The 14,340-nt window shown below is 36.1% G+C and overlaps 1 pseudogene; it reads right to left on the bottom strand.

Annotated features, from left to right (window-relative positions):
* Positions 1 to 5,103: 5,103 nt before the first annotated feature.
* On the bottom strand, positions 5,104 to 10,354 carry LOC128166242 (caspase-7-like; annotated as a pseudogene).
* Positions 10,355 to 14,340: the final 3,986 nt, after the last annotated feature.

Below are 14,340 nucleotides of genomic sequence, written 5' to 3'. Positions count from 1 at the left end.
AATTTTGAGTATTTTTTGCTTAATAGTTTTTGAGAAGAGTATTTTAAAAGATTTTTTCGATGTATTCATATATATTCTGATTTCTATGGTGTTCCAATGGGGCCACTTCGACCTTCGCACTATCGGCTTTAGGTCGAAGATGCGAGAGTGCGAAGTTACGAAGGCGAAAGTGCGAAAGTGCGACGGCGAAGGAGTGAGAGTGCCAAGATGCGACGGCGAAGCGCGAAGATGCGATGGCGAAAGTGCGAAGGCGAAGGAGCGATACTAATATCGCTCCTTCGCCTTTGCAACTTCGCACTCTCGCCTTCGCAACTTCGCACTTTCACCTTTGCCTTTTTTGATTGCATTCAGAAAGTCTCGGTCGATTACATAGAATTTGCTGTACTCGCCAAGGTTTTCAGATTAATCCATGATATAATTGGTACGCATGCGCTAGGCTATTGTGCCTACTATGAATGTTTATAAATATTTTAATGTGTACATGTGACATATATGTTCACCAGTGTTGGCTATGCCTATAATCATTTCTATACTCCACATAAAATGAAATGTCCGCCATAATGTATACATATGCAATTCCAGACTAGTACTCCTGTCACTTACCAGCTGTCTGTTTGCCGTTGATCAAACACAGTAACATTTTCGTTATGCGAAAGTCCTTGCTCATGTATGGATCTGGAGGGGGAGAGGGGGTCCGCTCCCCCCCCCCCCCCGAAAAAGTTATGGATCTGCGCAGGCTGTTGAAAATCAATTTTAAAAAGTTCATCGTCTGCCTCAGATGTACATTCTATACAGCTAAAATTATCTCTGAACGATAGAGAGCTCCACAATTATAAAAAGGCGAAGGCGAAAGCGCGAAGGCGAGAGTGCGAATTTGCGAAGGCGAAGGAGCGATAGTAGTATCGTTTCTACTATCGTTTGTCCGTCGCCTTCGCACCTTCGCACTTTCGCCATCGCATCTTCGCGCTTCGCCGTCGCGTCTTCGCACTTTCGCTCCTTCGCCGTCGCACTCTCGCACTTTCGCCTTCGCAACTTCGCACTCTCGCATCTTCGACCTAAAGGCGAAAGTGCGAAGGTCAAAGTGGCCCCATCGGAACACCATACATCTTCGCCCTTCGCCGTCGCATCTTCACACTTTCGCTCCTTCGCCGTCGCACTTTCGCCTTCGCAAATTCGCACTCTCGCATCTTCGCCCTATAGGCGTTTCAGTCCACACTGCTGTTCTTTTCCATTTTATTATCGACATTTGATTCCAAACTTGGCTAACTTCTGACGAGAAAAGTTTCCTGGTGATTTGGAAAAGATACTAGTACATATTGCAAAAAGTGTTGGTCGTGATAACATTTGGGCAATTATATTTCAACTGGTGCTGCTAGAGAGGAGTTTGAAAAGTTGTTCATTGAGTCCCAAAAAGGTGTAACTGTGTACTTTGCCATCTCACAGTCCGGGACCATCCAGCTTTCCGCTTGTGTACCGATCTTACACGTCTCTTACAATTGTCTCTTACTGTTTTCCCCACTGTCCCTCTCTTCTACTCCACAATCATAGCGATGCCATTTCTGCCTCTCAGCTTAGTCGCCTCATGAGCTGTCTTCTCTCCATCCCAATAACTCCAATGACTCTCAGGGCTCGCAACGAGGATTGTCCAACAAGGCTCCAAACGCCAACCTCCTTTAGGAAACACCAACTCCTTTTGGAAACACCATACTCTCCACCCTCTCTCCTGACAATCTGCCACAAGCTCCTGATATTTCCCAATTTTCCTCCCATATGCGTCTTCCATTCTCTCCTCCCAAGGAACTACAGCTCCACTATAATGACCTGCCTACTTGACGGAGACAAGATCACTACGTCAGGTCGCTTTGGTGGTGGTCTCTTCCTGTCTTCCTTGAGATAATCTGCAAGTACCGAAAATATCTGGTCATGCCGCCATGTATACCGGCCTTCAGACAATGCTACGGAACATGATGACAATATATGCTCCAAATTTGCTGGTATTAGAACCTGTGCATGTATTGGAACAGTTACATGGCAAGAAACAACAAAAGGATCTACCAGGTGAAATAAATCTTCCATGTACGGACCTAACTAACACATACATAAATTTCTCATTTACTCTGTCCCAAGATATCCTCGATTCACATTTTGCTGAATAACTTGATATTTAAAAAAAACCTCAGGGTTCAAACGATGTTCATTCGAAAGTATGAAAAATTTCCAAGATTTCTCAGTTGAAAGGCCCCCATTATCTTATCAGGTTTCAACACAAGGCTAAATATGTGATGTCTACGGGGATTTTGTATTGCAGTAAGCCCAGATGATAACGTTGAAAAATTGCGCGAGGTATTCCGCGAGACTTCCTAATGGAGAAAAGATGTAAATATTCACCACTATAAATACTTGTAAGAAATCTATGTTCGGTCCTGTGATTTTTTCGAGTGAAAAATGATAATGTGTCAATAAAGATATCTTGGAAATCTTCCCTTTCATCGATTTTAATTGCACTACTTTCACCAGTATGTATATTTTTATTAAAAATGTGCTGCATAAATATCTTGGGACAGACTTAAAGAATAACAAATACTAGTATTGAGGGCAGCATTTAGATTTGGAACAGTTAATAAATACATTTACTTAACATGTACTATTCATGTACGAGGGTCAGACTTTTGCCATAGCTATATGTTATTTAACAGGTCGAGACCACTAGATTTTGTGACGTCGGCATAAATTTGCATACAAAATTAGGTATTTGTTAACTTTTATTGCCAAACCAATCAGGTGAATGAGTTGCAAGGCATTGTGGGCTACTACAAGTTTCAGTGTATACAAAGCGTATTGTAAATATATTACCATTTTGAATTGTCCTTTGGAAACTCATTTTCAATTATTTTTCATAATTAATGAAATAAACATGGAAAATCATATCTGATCTTTCATTTCTATGCTCACATTTGAAAAATATTGCCTATGAAGCCTTATATCAACCCATCTAAATACCTCATTGTCAAAGTTCAAAAGAGATGTACGCCCTATTATATTAGAAGCAGTGAGTACGTTTTTCACGTAGTAACCCAGGTTTGAGACAACATTTATTAGTAGAATTTTGAAGTTTCTTCAGGGACACTCATCAGAATGCTTAGTGTACAAAATCCTACACGATACATAACTAATTGTACTTCTGTATTTGTATATTTGTGCATTTCTACTATCGTGTCTATTTATGTATGTTAAAAATGTACAATTACCTGCATTTATTAATGGTGTACAATAATTAAGTCACCAATAAACAATTAGGCAGTTTTTCCATATCAAAATTTGCTTGTACTTGTATGCGTAGGTATACCAGTCTATTGATACTGATCAATCTTTGAAGCAACAATTGATAAATTAAAACAACAGTGTTTTTCAATGTGAGCATGGAACAATGTCTACGGTAAGTAATCTTTCCTTTTTTACCTTCTAAAGTAAAAAATCAAATTGTACAAATTTTCCCGCAAGCATATAAATATTGTGTATAAAACAGCTAAAAACCACGTGTATGTGTTGAAAAGTATAAACATAGTAGACCGTCATGCTTTGGATTGGAGATAGTCTGGTACCCGCCCCCGCCACTGCGTTTTCACTTCGTTTTGGGGTCAGGGCTGCGTTCAAGATCGTAGCTGCTAGCCTAGCCGCTAGGTCGTAGATATCTAGGTCTATTGAACGGACCGCTAGGTTAGCCGCTAGGTCTCAGATTTGAAGTTGGAAATATTCAACTGATGACTTATTATATTTACATAATTCGTTAATTTCAAGCGGATATATATATGTTAAGATTCATTATAACTTAAAGATGAATAAAATATCACTATATAAATAGATTTCGTGTTTGTTACAAAGTGGTAACTAAGGTGGCCATCTTGAATTCGATGCTTAGCATAAAATATTTAGGCTACGAATATCTACCTAGCGGCTAGGCTAGCATACCGTTCAACAACGTAGCCGCTACGTAGCCCTTCCTAGCCGCTACGATCTTGAACGCAGCCCTGACCCAAAAACGAAGTGAAAACGCAGTGGCGGGGGCGGGTACCAGACTAGATTGGAGAACCTTTTTAACGTAAATATTGTTACGTTAAATAATGCGCTATCCATATAAGGTAGTGTACCCGACCTGTTTAATGTCATATATCTACTAAATTTAGTAGACATAATTTAGCAATTGTTTCAAACAATTTGAAATAAAAGAAGTTCACAATTCCTTTCTTTTTAAGAATTATTTAGAATATAATTCTGCAAAAATGAGGTCACGGCGCAAGGTCAAACTTGTTCCGTCAACAATAAACCGTATTATGTTAAATGTAATATCTCCATAAATTGGGCTTAAAACCATATAATATTAAAACCTAAAATTATGCATTGTCATGATATTCTATGTACCAAATAATGACGGGATATATAGATTTGTTGAACAGATATCAGTAACTATAGACACATAGTATTCCTTAAAATTGACTAAAAACATTGACTACGCCGGACGCCATGGCTTAACGAAAAGTATGAACAGTACGGCTTTGATATGGAAAAAAAAGCCGATAAAAACTGTGAACATGCTCAATGTTGGAAAAAATAAGAAAAAAATTATTTGTACATTTGTGTTTAACTCTTATACATTTTGTGGGGGTTGTGGAGACTGTATATTGGACATCAAACAGAACAAAAGAGAACCGAATAATTGTAAATATTTTGTCAAAAGAATAAACAACGTCATCTTACATGTAAGGATTATCTTACTGTAAACGAAGAGACATGCGGTAAAAAATGAAAAAACGTCGAGGAACAAACTAATGATTTCTGAACAAATGTGAACAATTGCAAATTAATAGATGTCAAATGAAATATTGCCGAATAAAATATTATGATGAAGAGCACAAAAGCCTAAGGGTGGTATAGAGATTGGATATGTCTATCAACAGTGCGTGCGTCATATTGACGTTATCTTTTCAACGCTACCGTGCGCCGTGGTTCAAAAACACCTTTTCATCAGACGGAATGAAACTTCGTATATCAATAAAATATGTGTTGTTGTATAACGTAATCTGTTAGTTATGACTTCTATGACAATTATATGATTGGCAGCCCAATTGTCTTTGTATTTTTTTTATTGACCTTCGTATATGTTTTATAAAATTAATAAATTGCAAACATAATTGTACAATAACACTCGAAATAACAGCTTGACATCATTACGATACATAATTAGAGTTATCCAATGTTTACAGTCATGATAATCATTTATACCAAGACAAACCAATGTTTCTCGACCACTCTCTGGCAGTACGCGTATCACATGATCAGTTGAGCAGGTACCCTTAAGGCTATTAGACAGGGGGCCCGTTTCACCCATCAGAGACCAGGCCCCTCGCTATCCTGGACTGGCCCCCTCTATTTGCTAGTGAAGTAAACCTCCTTGGTCAGCATGGAGGTGACTAATGGGATCTGTTTCTTCTCCTTCATGTCTGGGCGTGATGTGTCGGACTGGAACATGTCGCCTACGATTTGACTGACATGTGTCATCATGGTCATGAGGTCCATTGTCTGGCCATGCTTCTTCAGGACCTCAGACAGTGCCTGGACGAACCAGGAGCATTTGGCCTCGTTTGTCTCGTTTCTCCAGGAGTAGTAACCTAGACAACAGAAACAGACATGAGTTAACAGGGTAGTCATTGACCAAAAATTATGAGATGTCTTGTGTTATTTGCGTAAACATTTTTTTACATATTTGTGAATTTACCGGTATGAACTGGAATTATTTATCTGAAAGTTGTATTACTGGTGAATACACCCATAAACATGAATTACTAGTACATAAGCATAGAATAACCAGTTAAGATCAAAAATTTTATAAAACTACACAAAATTATAATCATTCTAAAGCAAGTTTTTTTTATATTATTTTCTTTTATGTAAAATGCAGCTAAAAAACGTTTCAACGGAAAATTTCTGAGACAAGATTCAATTTCAACAATGAAGCTTATCAGGTATAGCAGTTATGATAGTTGTTCAAAATAGTAGATCAAGTAACAATACTTGGACCAATTTAAAAAAAATATATAATGTCTTCTTTATTAGCTTTTAAATACCATAATTTATTACCAAACCTCTTAGGGACAATCATCTACAGAAAACTAGTCTCATCTTGTTTGTCAGGATCATTTTAAAATATTGAAGCTCTTAAGTGGAGTTGGATGTGATTGGCAGAGAAAGAAAACGAAATAAATATTTTGTGCATTGATCTATAAATAAATTAATTGGACTTTTAAATGACATACTCTAAAACCTGGCCGGGCCTGGCTTGACCCCATTGGCCTGGCCTGGCCTCACTTTTGGCCTCAAAATTGGCCTGGTCCCAAATTTTGGCCTGGCCTCAAATTTTGGTCTGGCCCCTAATTTGGCCTCTACAAAAATCTTTGGCCTCAAAGTTTAAAATCTTTCTTTTTCTCATTTTTTTTAGATTTGGATTAAATTTTTATTGATTTCTTTTAGAAATGGAAAATTCATTGCTTTTTTGATGTTCAAAGAATAATCATATGAAAAAATATATAGGACAAGTGACCGATTTTTCAAATTTGATTAATTTTAATCCATGTTTAAACACACAGAAAATTCCTAAGATATGCATGTACATCACTGCTCTTACTATTGTTAAGGAATAGATTATACCAATACTAAAGCGGTTAACTTTAAAACTAAGAGTCGCCACCCCCTCCCCCTCTCATTTAAAAGTTAAACATCATTTTAAGAGACAGACCTGATTGATATCCAAAACATTTGTAAACTGGTTCATAGCATTAAATTGTTGTCACTGTGTAATGCACTTTAAAATTTGCAGCTTGTTTACATTACCTGTCAACACCGATCAAGCCCAAATTTCCCTCCCCAGCAGAAATTCAATATCAATCTTTTCTGTCGCTAATCTGCTACATTGGGGTCATTTTCATTGCCTATCCTGTCATTTAACATTTCACACGGTCTAATTTAATCAATGGCATTTGTGAACAACTGCAACATTGCATCCTCCGATACCTTGACTCAGCGATGGCCATTAATCATCACCTCCTGGTTAGAGTAGAGTTTCATGCACGTGTTGCTTGTATATTTAGGAAACAATGGGGAATTGTCATTATCAGAATTTGAACAAAGCAAAACATTTTGTTACCTTTGGTGTTGGTTAAAACAAATATTCCAATATTTTTTTCTCAAACAAGTCGTTGGTAAATGATGAGTTACATCGATTTTGTCTGATCCTGAGAGCAGTTTGATCTAAATACATTGCAAAAACATGCCATGGTTATACAATGGCAGGGTAAAAATCACATTCTTAACTTCTTAAGAATTTCAAACAGGCTGAATAAAAATCAATTAGAATGGATTACTCGACATACCTTTTGTCATAAATATACATTGTGAGTATTATATTTTCAATTGTACCTATTATTTTTAAAGACTTTCACTAAAAGACACTAAAGCCACCAAGCAAGCTGTTTAATATGGATTGAAAGTAAATCAATAAAAAAATCAATAAAAATCATCAAGTATGTAAAGAAAATATAAAAATAAATTTGAGGCCAAAAGTGAGGCCAGGCCAACTTTGAGGCCAGGCCAATGGGGCCAAGCCAGGCCAGGCCAGGTTTTAGAGTATGCCCTTTTAAATCCGCGAAAACCTGCATTTCTATAAACAAAAAATCATATCCTTGGGAAATGTTATCATCCCTTTAAATATCATGAAACCAATGTGTTCTTTGATAGACCTCACCTGGAACAACGGAGAGAGCAATCAAAAAGTCGGCCTCTGACGGGATCTTCAGGCGAGAAAACTGAGGCTCTACGTCTTTGCCGTCTCCGACGTTCATGTCTGTTTCACAAGCCTGCATCACAAGAGAACCAATTAAACGACTGGCACCGTTGTTAGAATTAGACTGCATGAACTATGTCTGAAACAACCTTTGTCAGCAAAGGTGGAAGGAAAGAGGCCTAAATTATGGTGAGCCACAGGCGACCCCCAAGTCATGTTCTATATATTCTTGGGTAGTCATGTTTACAATCCCGGCCAAGTCATGATCGGCTTTCCATATTAGATTATTAGAAAGTATTTGAAATACACCTATGGACAAGCACTTGTGATCACCTGGATAAAGAAGATTTTGGGTTTCCCTGCCAGAGAGAGAGACATTTGTTGCCTTTGAAGGGCTCCATCAGGTCATTAATGGGGATCATTCTGTCTGTCCCCCATATATAACCGTCACCCCCATGGGACAGAATGGCGCAGATGAAACAGTCATTGTCTCTGTGGTCCAATTTAGCGGCTATAAATGAGGGATTTAAATTGTAAATTTAATCGTAATGCCATAAGTATATGTCAATCAATCACAAATTTGGAAATAACTATTTTTTACTGGCATTGATTTAACATCCAATTTTGAATTTAGAAAAATAATGTAATTGAAAAATACAGGACAAAGTATTCAAAAAGTAAAAATAAACGTCAATCTATATTATGGTATTGAATATATACAAAATGACCTTCGATGTATAGATTTAGGAAAAGAGTCCCATTTGTACACCATATATCAACATACTTAAAAGATTTTAAGTAGGTCAATGATTTATTCTTTATGTATAAGAGTTGAGAAGAAAATAACAGGATGAAGTCTAAAAATTGTAAAATAAAAACACAAAATCCTAATCATTGAGAGAATAAAGATTTGCTGACCTTTCTGTAGTGTAGCTTTTATTTTGTCTTCTGTAAGATTGTTTTTGAGATCTACATCAAAGCCGAGCTCAGACAGACGGTTGTCGAGAGCGGAAGCGTCCACGTCCGTGCCTTCCCGGACATCTAGCCCGGTCCCTGCGTTAAATGTCTTGTTGTTGATGATGATTGCTTTACCCCTGTTTGGATAGTCCATCTTGTACTTGTGAGAGAAGAACTCGGTCAATGTTTGTTTTGAAGTGGCAACCGGTATATCACTGTAAATTAAGTTCTAATTGTAATTAGTATAAATATATGAAATGTTTCTGAGTTTAGAGAAATATAAAGTATGACGAATATTGAATGTTATGAAACAGAAAGCAGAGATATTAATATTAAACGTTCTTAGTCATTAAATTTGTAGATTTTACTGATTCACACTAATGAGGTGTGAAATATACTGAAAATGAAGAGGGTTCAAGCTGAGGAGTCATTGGCAAAAGGTAAAATATATGTATTAATACTTTGGTAACTAAAAGATCTGACATGCATTTATTAAAACATTCCATTCTCACCGCTCTTTTCTTGTAAACAAAATATTCAAAGAAAATTATTCTATGATTATTATAAATACCTCAAACATGTATCTTTATGCAATTAACACGGTGTTACCGTGAACGGCAATATCTCTACTGACATGTTTCGTGGTGTGTGCTATGGTAAATACGCCAGCGGATCAATAGCCATTCATAATGCCATAGAGCATTCAGATTACTAACCACATGAAGGTTACTGTACATGACAATTTGTTGCCCTGTAATAAAATATTTTTACCTTTGTGATTTTGATTTTCCGAATGGGGAGGCATTTGTCTCTGACACAGGCTTAGCTTCAGGAACATCAGTGTCTGTTATCAAGAAAAATATTCTTAACCGAATTGATTTAAGATTAAGGACTTGAAGAAACTGAAAGTACCTAAATTGTCATAAAGCCCAAAACTAAACAAACTTATTGTTAAAGATCCCAGTAAAGAAATCATCTTGCTCTTATAGAACTTAAGAATATTGCCACTGGGTTGATAATACTATACTAAGTAGTTCTGTAGTTATAAAATTAAATAATGGTATACATAGAGATATTATAATTTTAATACAGGGCTGCACATAAATTACTATTCTTTAAACGACTAGGTCTAAATATTTATAAAAAGATATTGATTATTTAGTTTTACCTTCAACCCCTCATTAATGGCAATAATTTTGAAAATGATATATTTCTCATTAGAAAAGATGTGAAGTATAATTATATCAGTAATCAAATGAATAATAAGACATTGATATGCTTAAACTTTTTGACACAGTGTTACTACGTACTAGAAACACACTCTTGGCTCATTGCTTCTTCCATGATTCAGACCTTTACGGTTTATACCGTTCTGTTTTGTTAGGGTAACCTCTTCCTTTCGCTTTGTTTGTTCGACTATTAAATCTTCGGAAATACCCTGGCTTCTAAAATAGACATGACGACTCGTTCTTTAATTCTTTTTCAATATATTCGATCAGTGCTAACCATCTACTCTAGACGGGAGAGTCTATAAGCCCGTGACCTCGATAGCAGAAAGCCCGTGAACTCGATTGTAAACACGCGTTTTGAATACGTAGGCCTTTTTTGTGTACTTTTCTTTGTTACACGTTATATGTTTTTACTAACATTCTTTCCGTAAAAAATGTGCTTAATGTAACTTCTAATTTATATTATAAATGATATAAAAATAAGTCTCTAAAAGACTCGGGAGAATACTGCGCAAACATTGGTATTTTATTAAAAAAGATAAACAATGCGCCTTAATATTCCCGACACCTCCTATCATTGGATTCATTGGATATAAGCGACACAGAAACCTAAACGAGCTCTTAAACTCATCTTAGAGTCAAATCAATTAGGACGGTAGGCATTTAAAACGAGGGAGCTTCATACCGAGCATATAATCCAAGAGCGCTAACTTCCCCGTGCTGATGTGACGTATCGCCCCGCCTGCATAGGGCAGTTCTATAAAAAGGCTGCTCAGATCAACTCGTGATACAAAACAGGACAAGCAAATACCCTTTTAGCTATTATCTCTCTCAGACAAAAAATAATGTCTTACTCATTGTCTTGAATTCGTTGAAAGCATACAGCTTTAGACTCACAGAGCCTTTTATGAACATGTTGTATTACTTGACATTCCATAAAACATTATTCTCAGTTCTCATACCGATAGGTATGTAAAATTATTAACAAAACCCCGGGTTGGACCTCTGATGAGGGGCAGACCCTGGAATATCTCCTAAATGTGTCCTCATCCGTCGGCACACGTGGTGCCGGGTAAGAGTACTCGAACAGAAAATTATATTTTACTTTATTACCGGCATATTTCAATTTTATGCCTGAATAATTTCTCTGAGCATTGACAACTTCGGAGCCAGTAAAGCTTGCCTGGATAAAATTATAAATGTGTTCGTGTCTACTGAATTCAAATGAATATTGGTATTTGTATATACGTATGCTTAAAAATTTATCTCCTGTTTACTCTTCTCTAAATAACATGCATCGAAAATTATTAAAATCCTCGTATTATTACTAAAGTGGGACGATTAGACGATTTACATTGTGATTCCATTCTCATTAAAAACTAGCCTCAATCCTAAACCAAAAACGAAGGAAATTAAACATGAATTTGGGATTATTTTGTGTCAGCCATGTTTTGACATAAACCTTTGAAATATATACAAAAAATTATTTAGCACATTTATCATATTTTAGCATTTCACAGTGATATACAGATTAAAAATGGTCCATTATCTTCCTTATCTTTGAAGTGTGCATCAAACGAATAACAGGGCAGTGTATGGGACCTATGGGGCTATTATATCCCGGTCTCCAATTTGGGCTGTAGGGGTACCACCAAGTGGCCCCCAGGGGTTTGGGTTATAGTGCGTAGTAGTCCCAATTTGATATTTTGGTCTGCAACAGAGTGGAAATATACCGTATGATGACTGGAACACCATAATGATAGGTACAGTCTGTAACGGTGGAGACAGATTTTTCCCTTCCTCACAATGTCGTGAGTCCTGAGTCCACTCGTGGAAATGGAACATCGGGACCACAACCATGAGTGAACTCAAGACCCCTGATGTTGTGGGGGTGGATGTGGTTTAGTTTTTGCACATTTGTGCCCTCTTGTAAAAATGTGTCTTTTTAATGTGTCCTAAGACATTTATGCAGCACATATGGACGATTTTTAGTAAAAATACACATATCTGAGAAAGAAGTTCAATTGAAATCAAACGAAAGGAAAAATCTATCTATACTTATAAATTAAGGCATTTTGCAAATAAATAAGCTCGAAATAGCAAAAAGAGAGTAAGGTAGTGGACACGCATTAGCGAATCCAAGACAGGGATCGTTTGCATCAAAATATATGCTTGCAATGGAATGATATTAAATGATTACGTAAACAGTGAATATATTTATGAGGAACTTACCTGGATTACACATAGAGGTAAAGATTTGACAAATATTGAATAAATGAAATAAGGCAATTCGTTTTTTTGAGTGAGCGATTTTAGTTTTGATAGAAGCTAGCGAAGCGCGACCTCTAGCGAAAGAATGGAATAGAATTTTCCAGAACACGGTAACCAAGAACGCGGATTGACTAATCTTAACGTCTTGGCGAAAAGTGTAGGATGGGTTCATCTTGCGTCGCTGGTAGATATTCATACTGTGAATGGGACATTTTTGGTTAATACAAAAAAGTCAATAAATGAAATGGAAAAATTTGATGCGATCTTATAAAATATTTAAATATCCGTATCGCTTGAGAGCCACATCTAAATATAGACACATTTCGAAGACGACTATATTTACATAGCGGGTATGTTCCGTAAGGAGGCAAAATAAACAAACATTTTACGCGCATTTCTATCGAACACGGCAGCCACCAAATACAATTAGAAAGATAACCATATATTCTGTATTCGAATGTTAACATATCTCAATTTGATATCTATTGACCAGCGTGTTTAAAATTTCATTCTTGAGATACATGAATAAATCTTATTCTGGCTCTTCCAAACCGCCAGAGTTGTAATTATAATCATCCTATGTTTCTGTAGTATATAAATAAACGATTAATCTAGTAAAAAAGTACAAATTTTTCTGTACATATTTTTAGTAACCTATTGCTTCATTACCGATTCAATCTTTCTAAAATGATATTGATTTTAACAACCTGTACACGTGTCTTTGAAATCAGCATACCCGTTTATTTCATAAAAAGGATGAAAAATCAACTTACTACATTGATGCATACTAAGTACATTGTTTTAAAATCTCTTGTTCAGAAGAAAATGTTTTTCAAGTTTATAACGGGGACTTCACACAGTAATGTTGAAAAAAAAAATAAGCAGGCATGCAAAATATTACATTAACAAGAGTTTAAATAACTTTATTCTGACATTCTTAAATTATCTCTATGCATTACCTTTCCATGAGATTAAAAAAAAATGAAATAAAAAAATCCAACTTTTTCGGGATTCGAACCCAGTCAAAATATAAGCCACGGTTTTAGTCTATTCTCTCTGCGTTACCATTCTTTTATCTGAACTTCACATTTGGGATAGGGATAAAAATATTAGTGAAATTTGACATAATAGAACAAAATTTAGACATATGACGTCCTAAATACCCACTCACTGGTTTAAAAAAACAACAACATTGTAATCATTTTCCACTCAGCTGCAACAAAAAGAATTTAAGGCCACGTTCATGTATATATCATCCAATTCAGTTTGAATTTTGCATCCCTTTTCTAAATATCCAGCTATGCAGCTTTTTCATTTCAATTTTAAAGAATAAGTTAAGAAAACTTTAAAGAAAAAATTCGGACACAATATATACGGGAAAATATATGATTCAACATTGTTGCATTATGACATTCATTTGTTAAGTGTTAACTCCCGCGCTCGCGCGGGTTATCATCTAGTATCCAAGATATCTATATTGAAACATAATGATTATGGTTTTTCACTCGCAAAAAATCACAGAAACAGAAACAAATTTCTTACGGAGATTAATAATCGGAAAATAAATCTCTTCTCCATTCGGAAGTCACTCGTAATACCGCAAATTTCTTCATCATTATTATCCGGTAATTGTTCATTGCAAAAATCCCGTAGACTCCTTTATTTTAAGCCGAATGCTGAAACCGAATATAAGCTAAAGTGGGATTTTTAAATGTTTCCCTACACCAGTATATATACCGCCAACGATAAAGTTTTGTTAGATTGTGAACTATGATATAGTTACCCCTCCTTCTTATTAACCACGGTTCCGATGCCTATGAGGAGTGCAGAAAAAAGGAAAATACTGATAAAATATCATCATCCTGTATAAATATTTTTTGTAAAAATATATTATTATCTTTACTACAGGTACGCTAGCTGCAGGTCTGTATCTCCCGGTCAGTAAAAATTCGGATGGACGACCTCCACATTTTTTCAGACCGGGAGCTACAGACCTGCAGCTACGGGTACTCCAGCTCGTTTAATTCATGAATGTTGGAGATTTTGAAA

This window comes from Crassostrea angulata, chromosome 10 (genome assembly GCF_025612915.1).
Source record: "Crassostrea angulata isolate pt1a10 chromosome 10, ASM2561291v2, whole genome shotgun sequence".
Classification (NCBI taxonomy): domain Eukaryota; kingdom Metazoa; phylum Mollusca; class Bivalvia; order Ostreida; family Ostreidae; genus Magallana; species Magallana angulata.
This window is presented reverse-complemented; position numbering and strand designations above follow the sequence as displayed.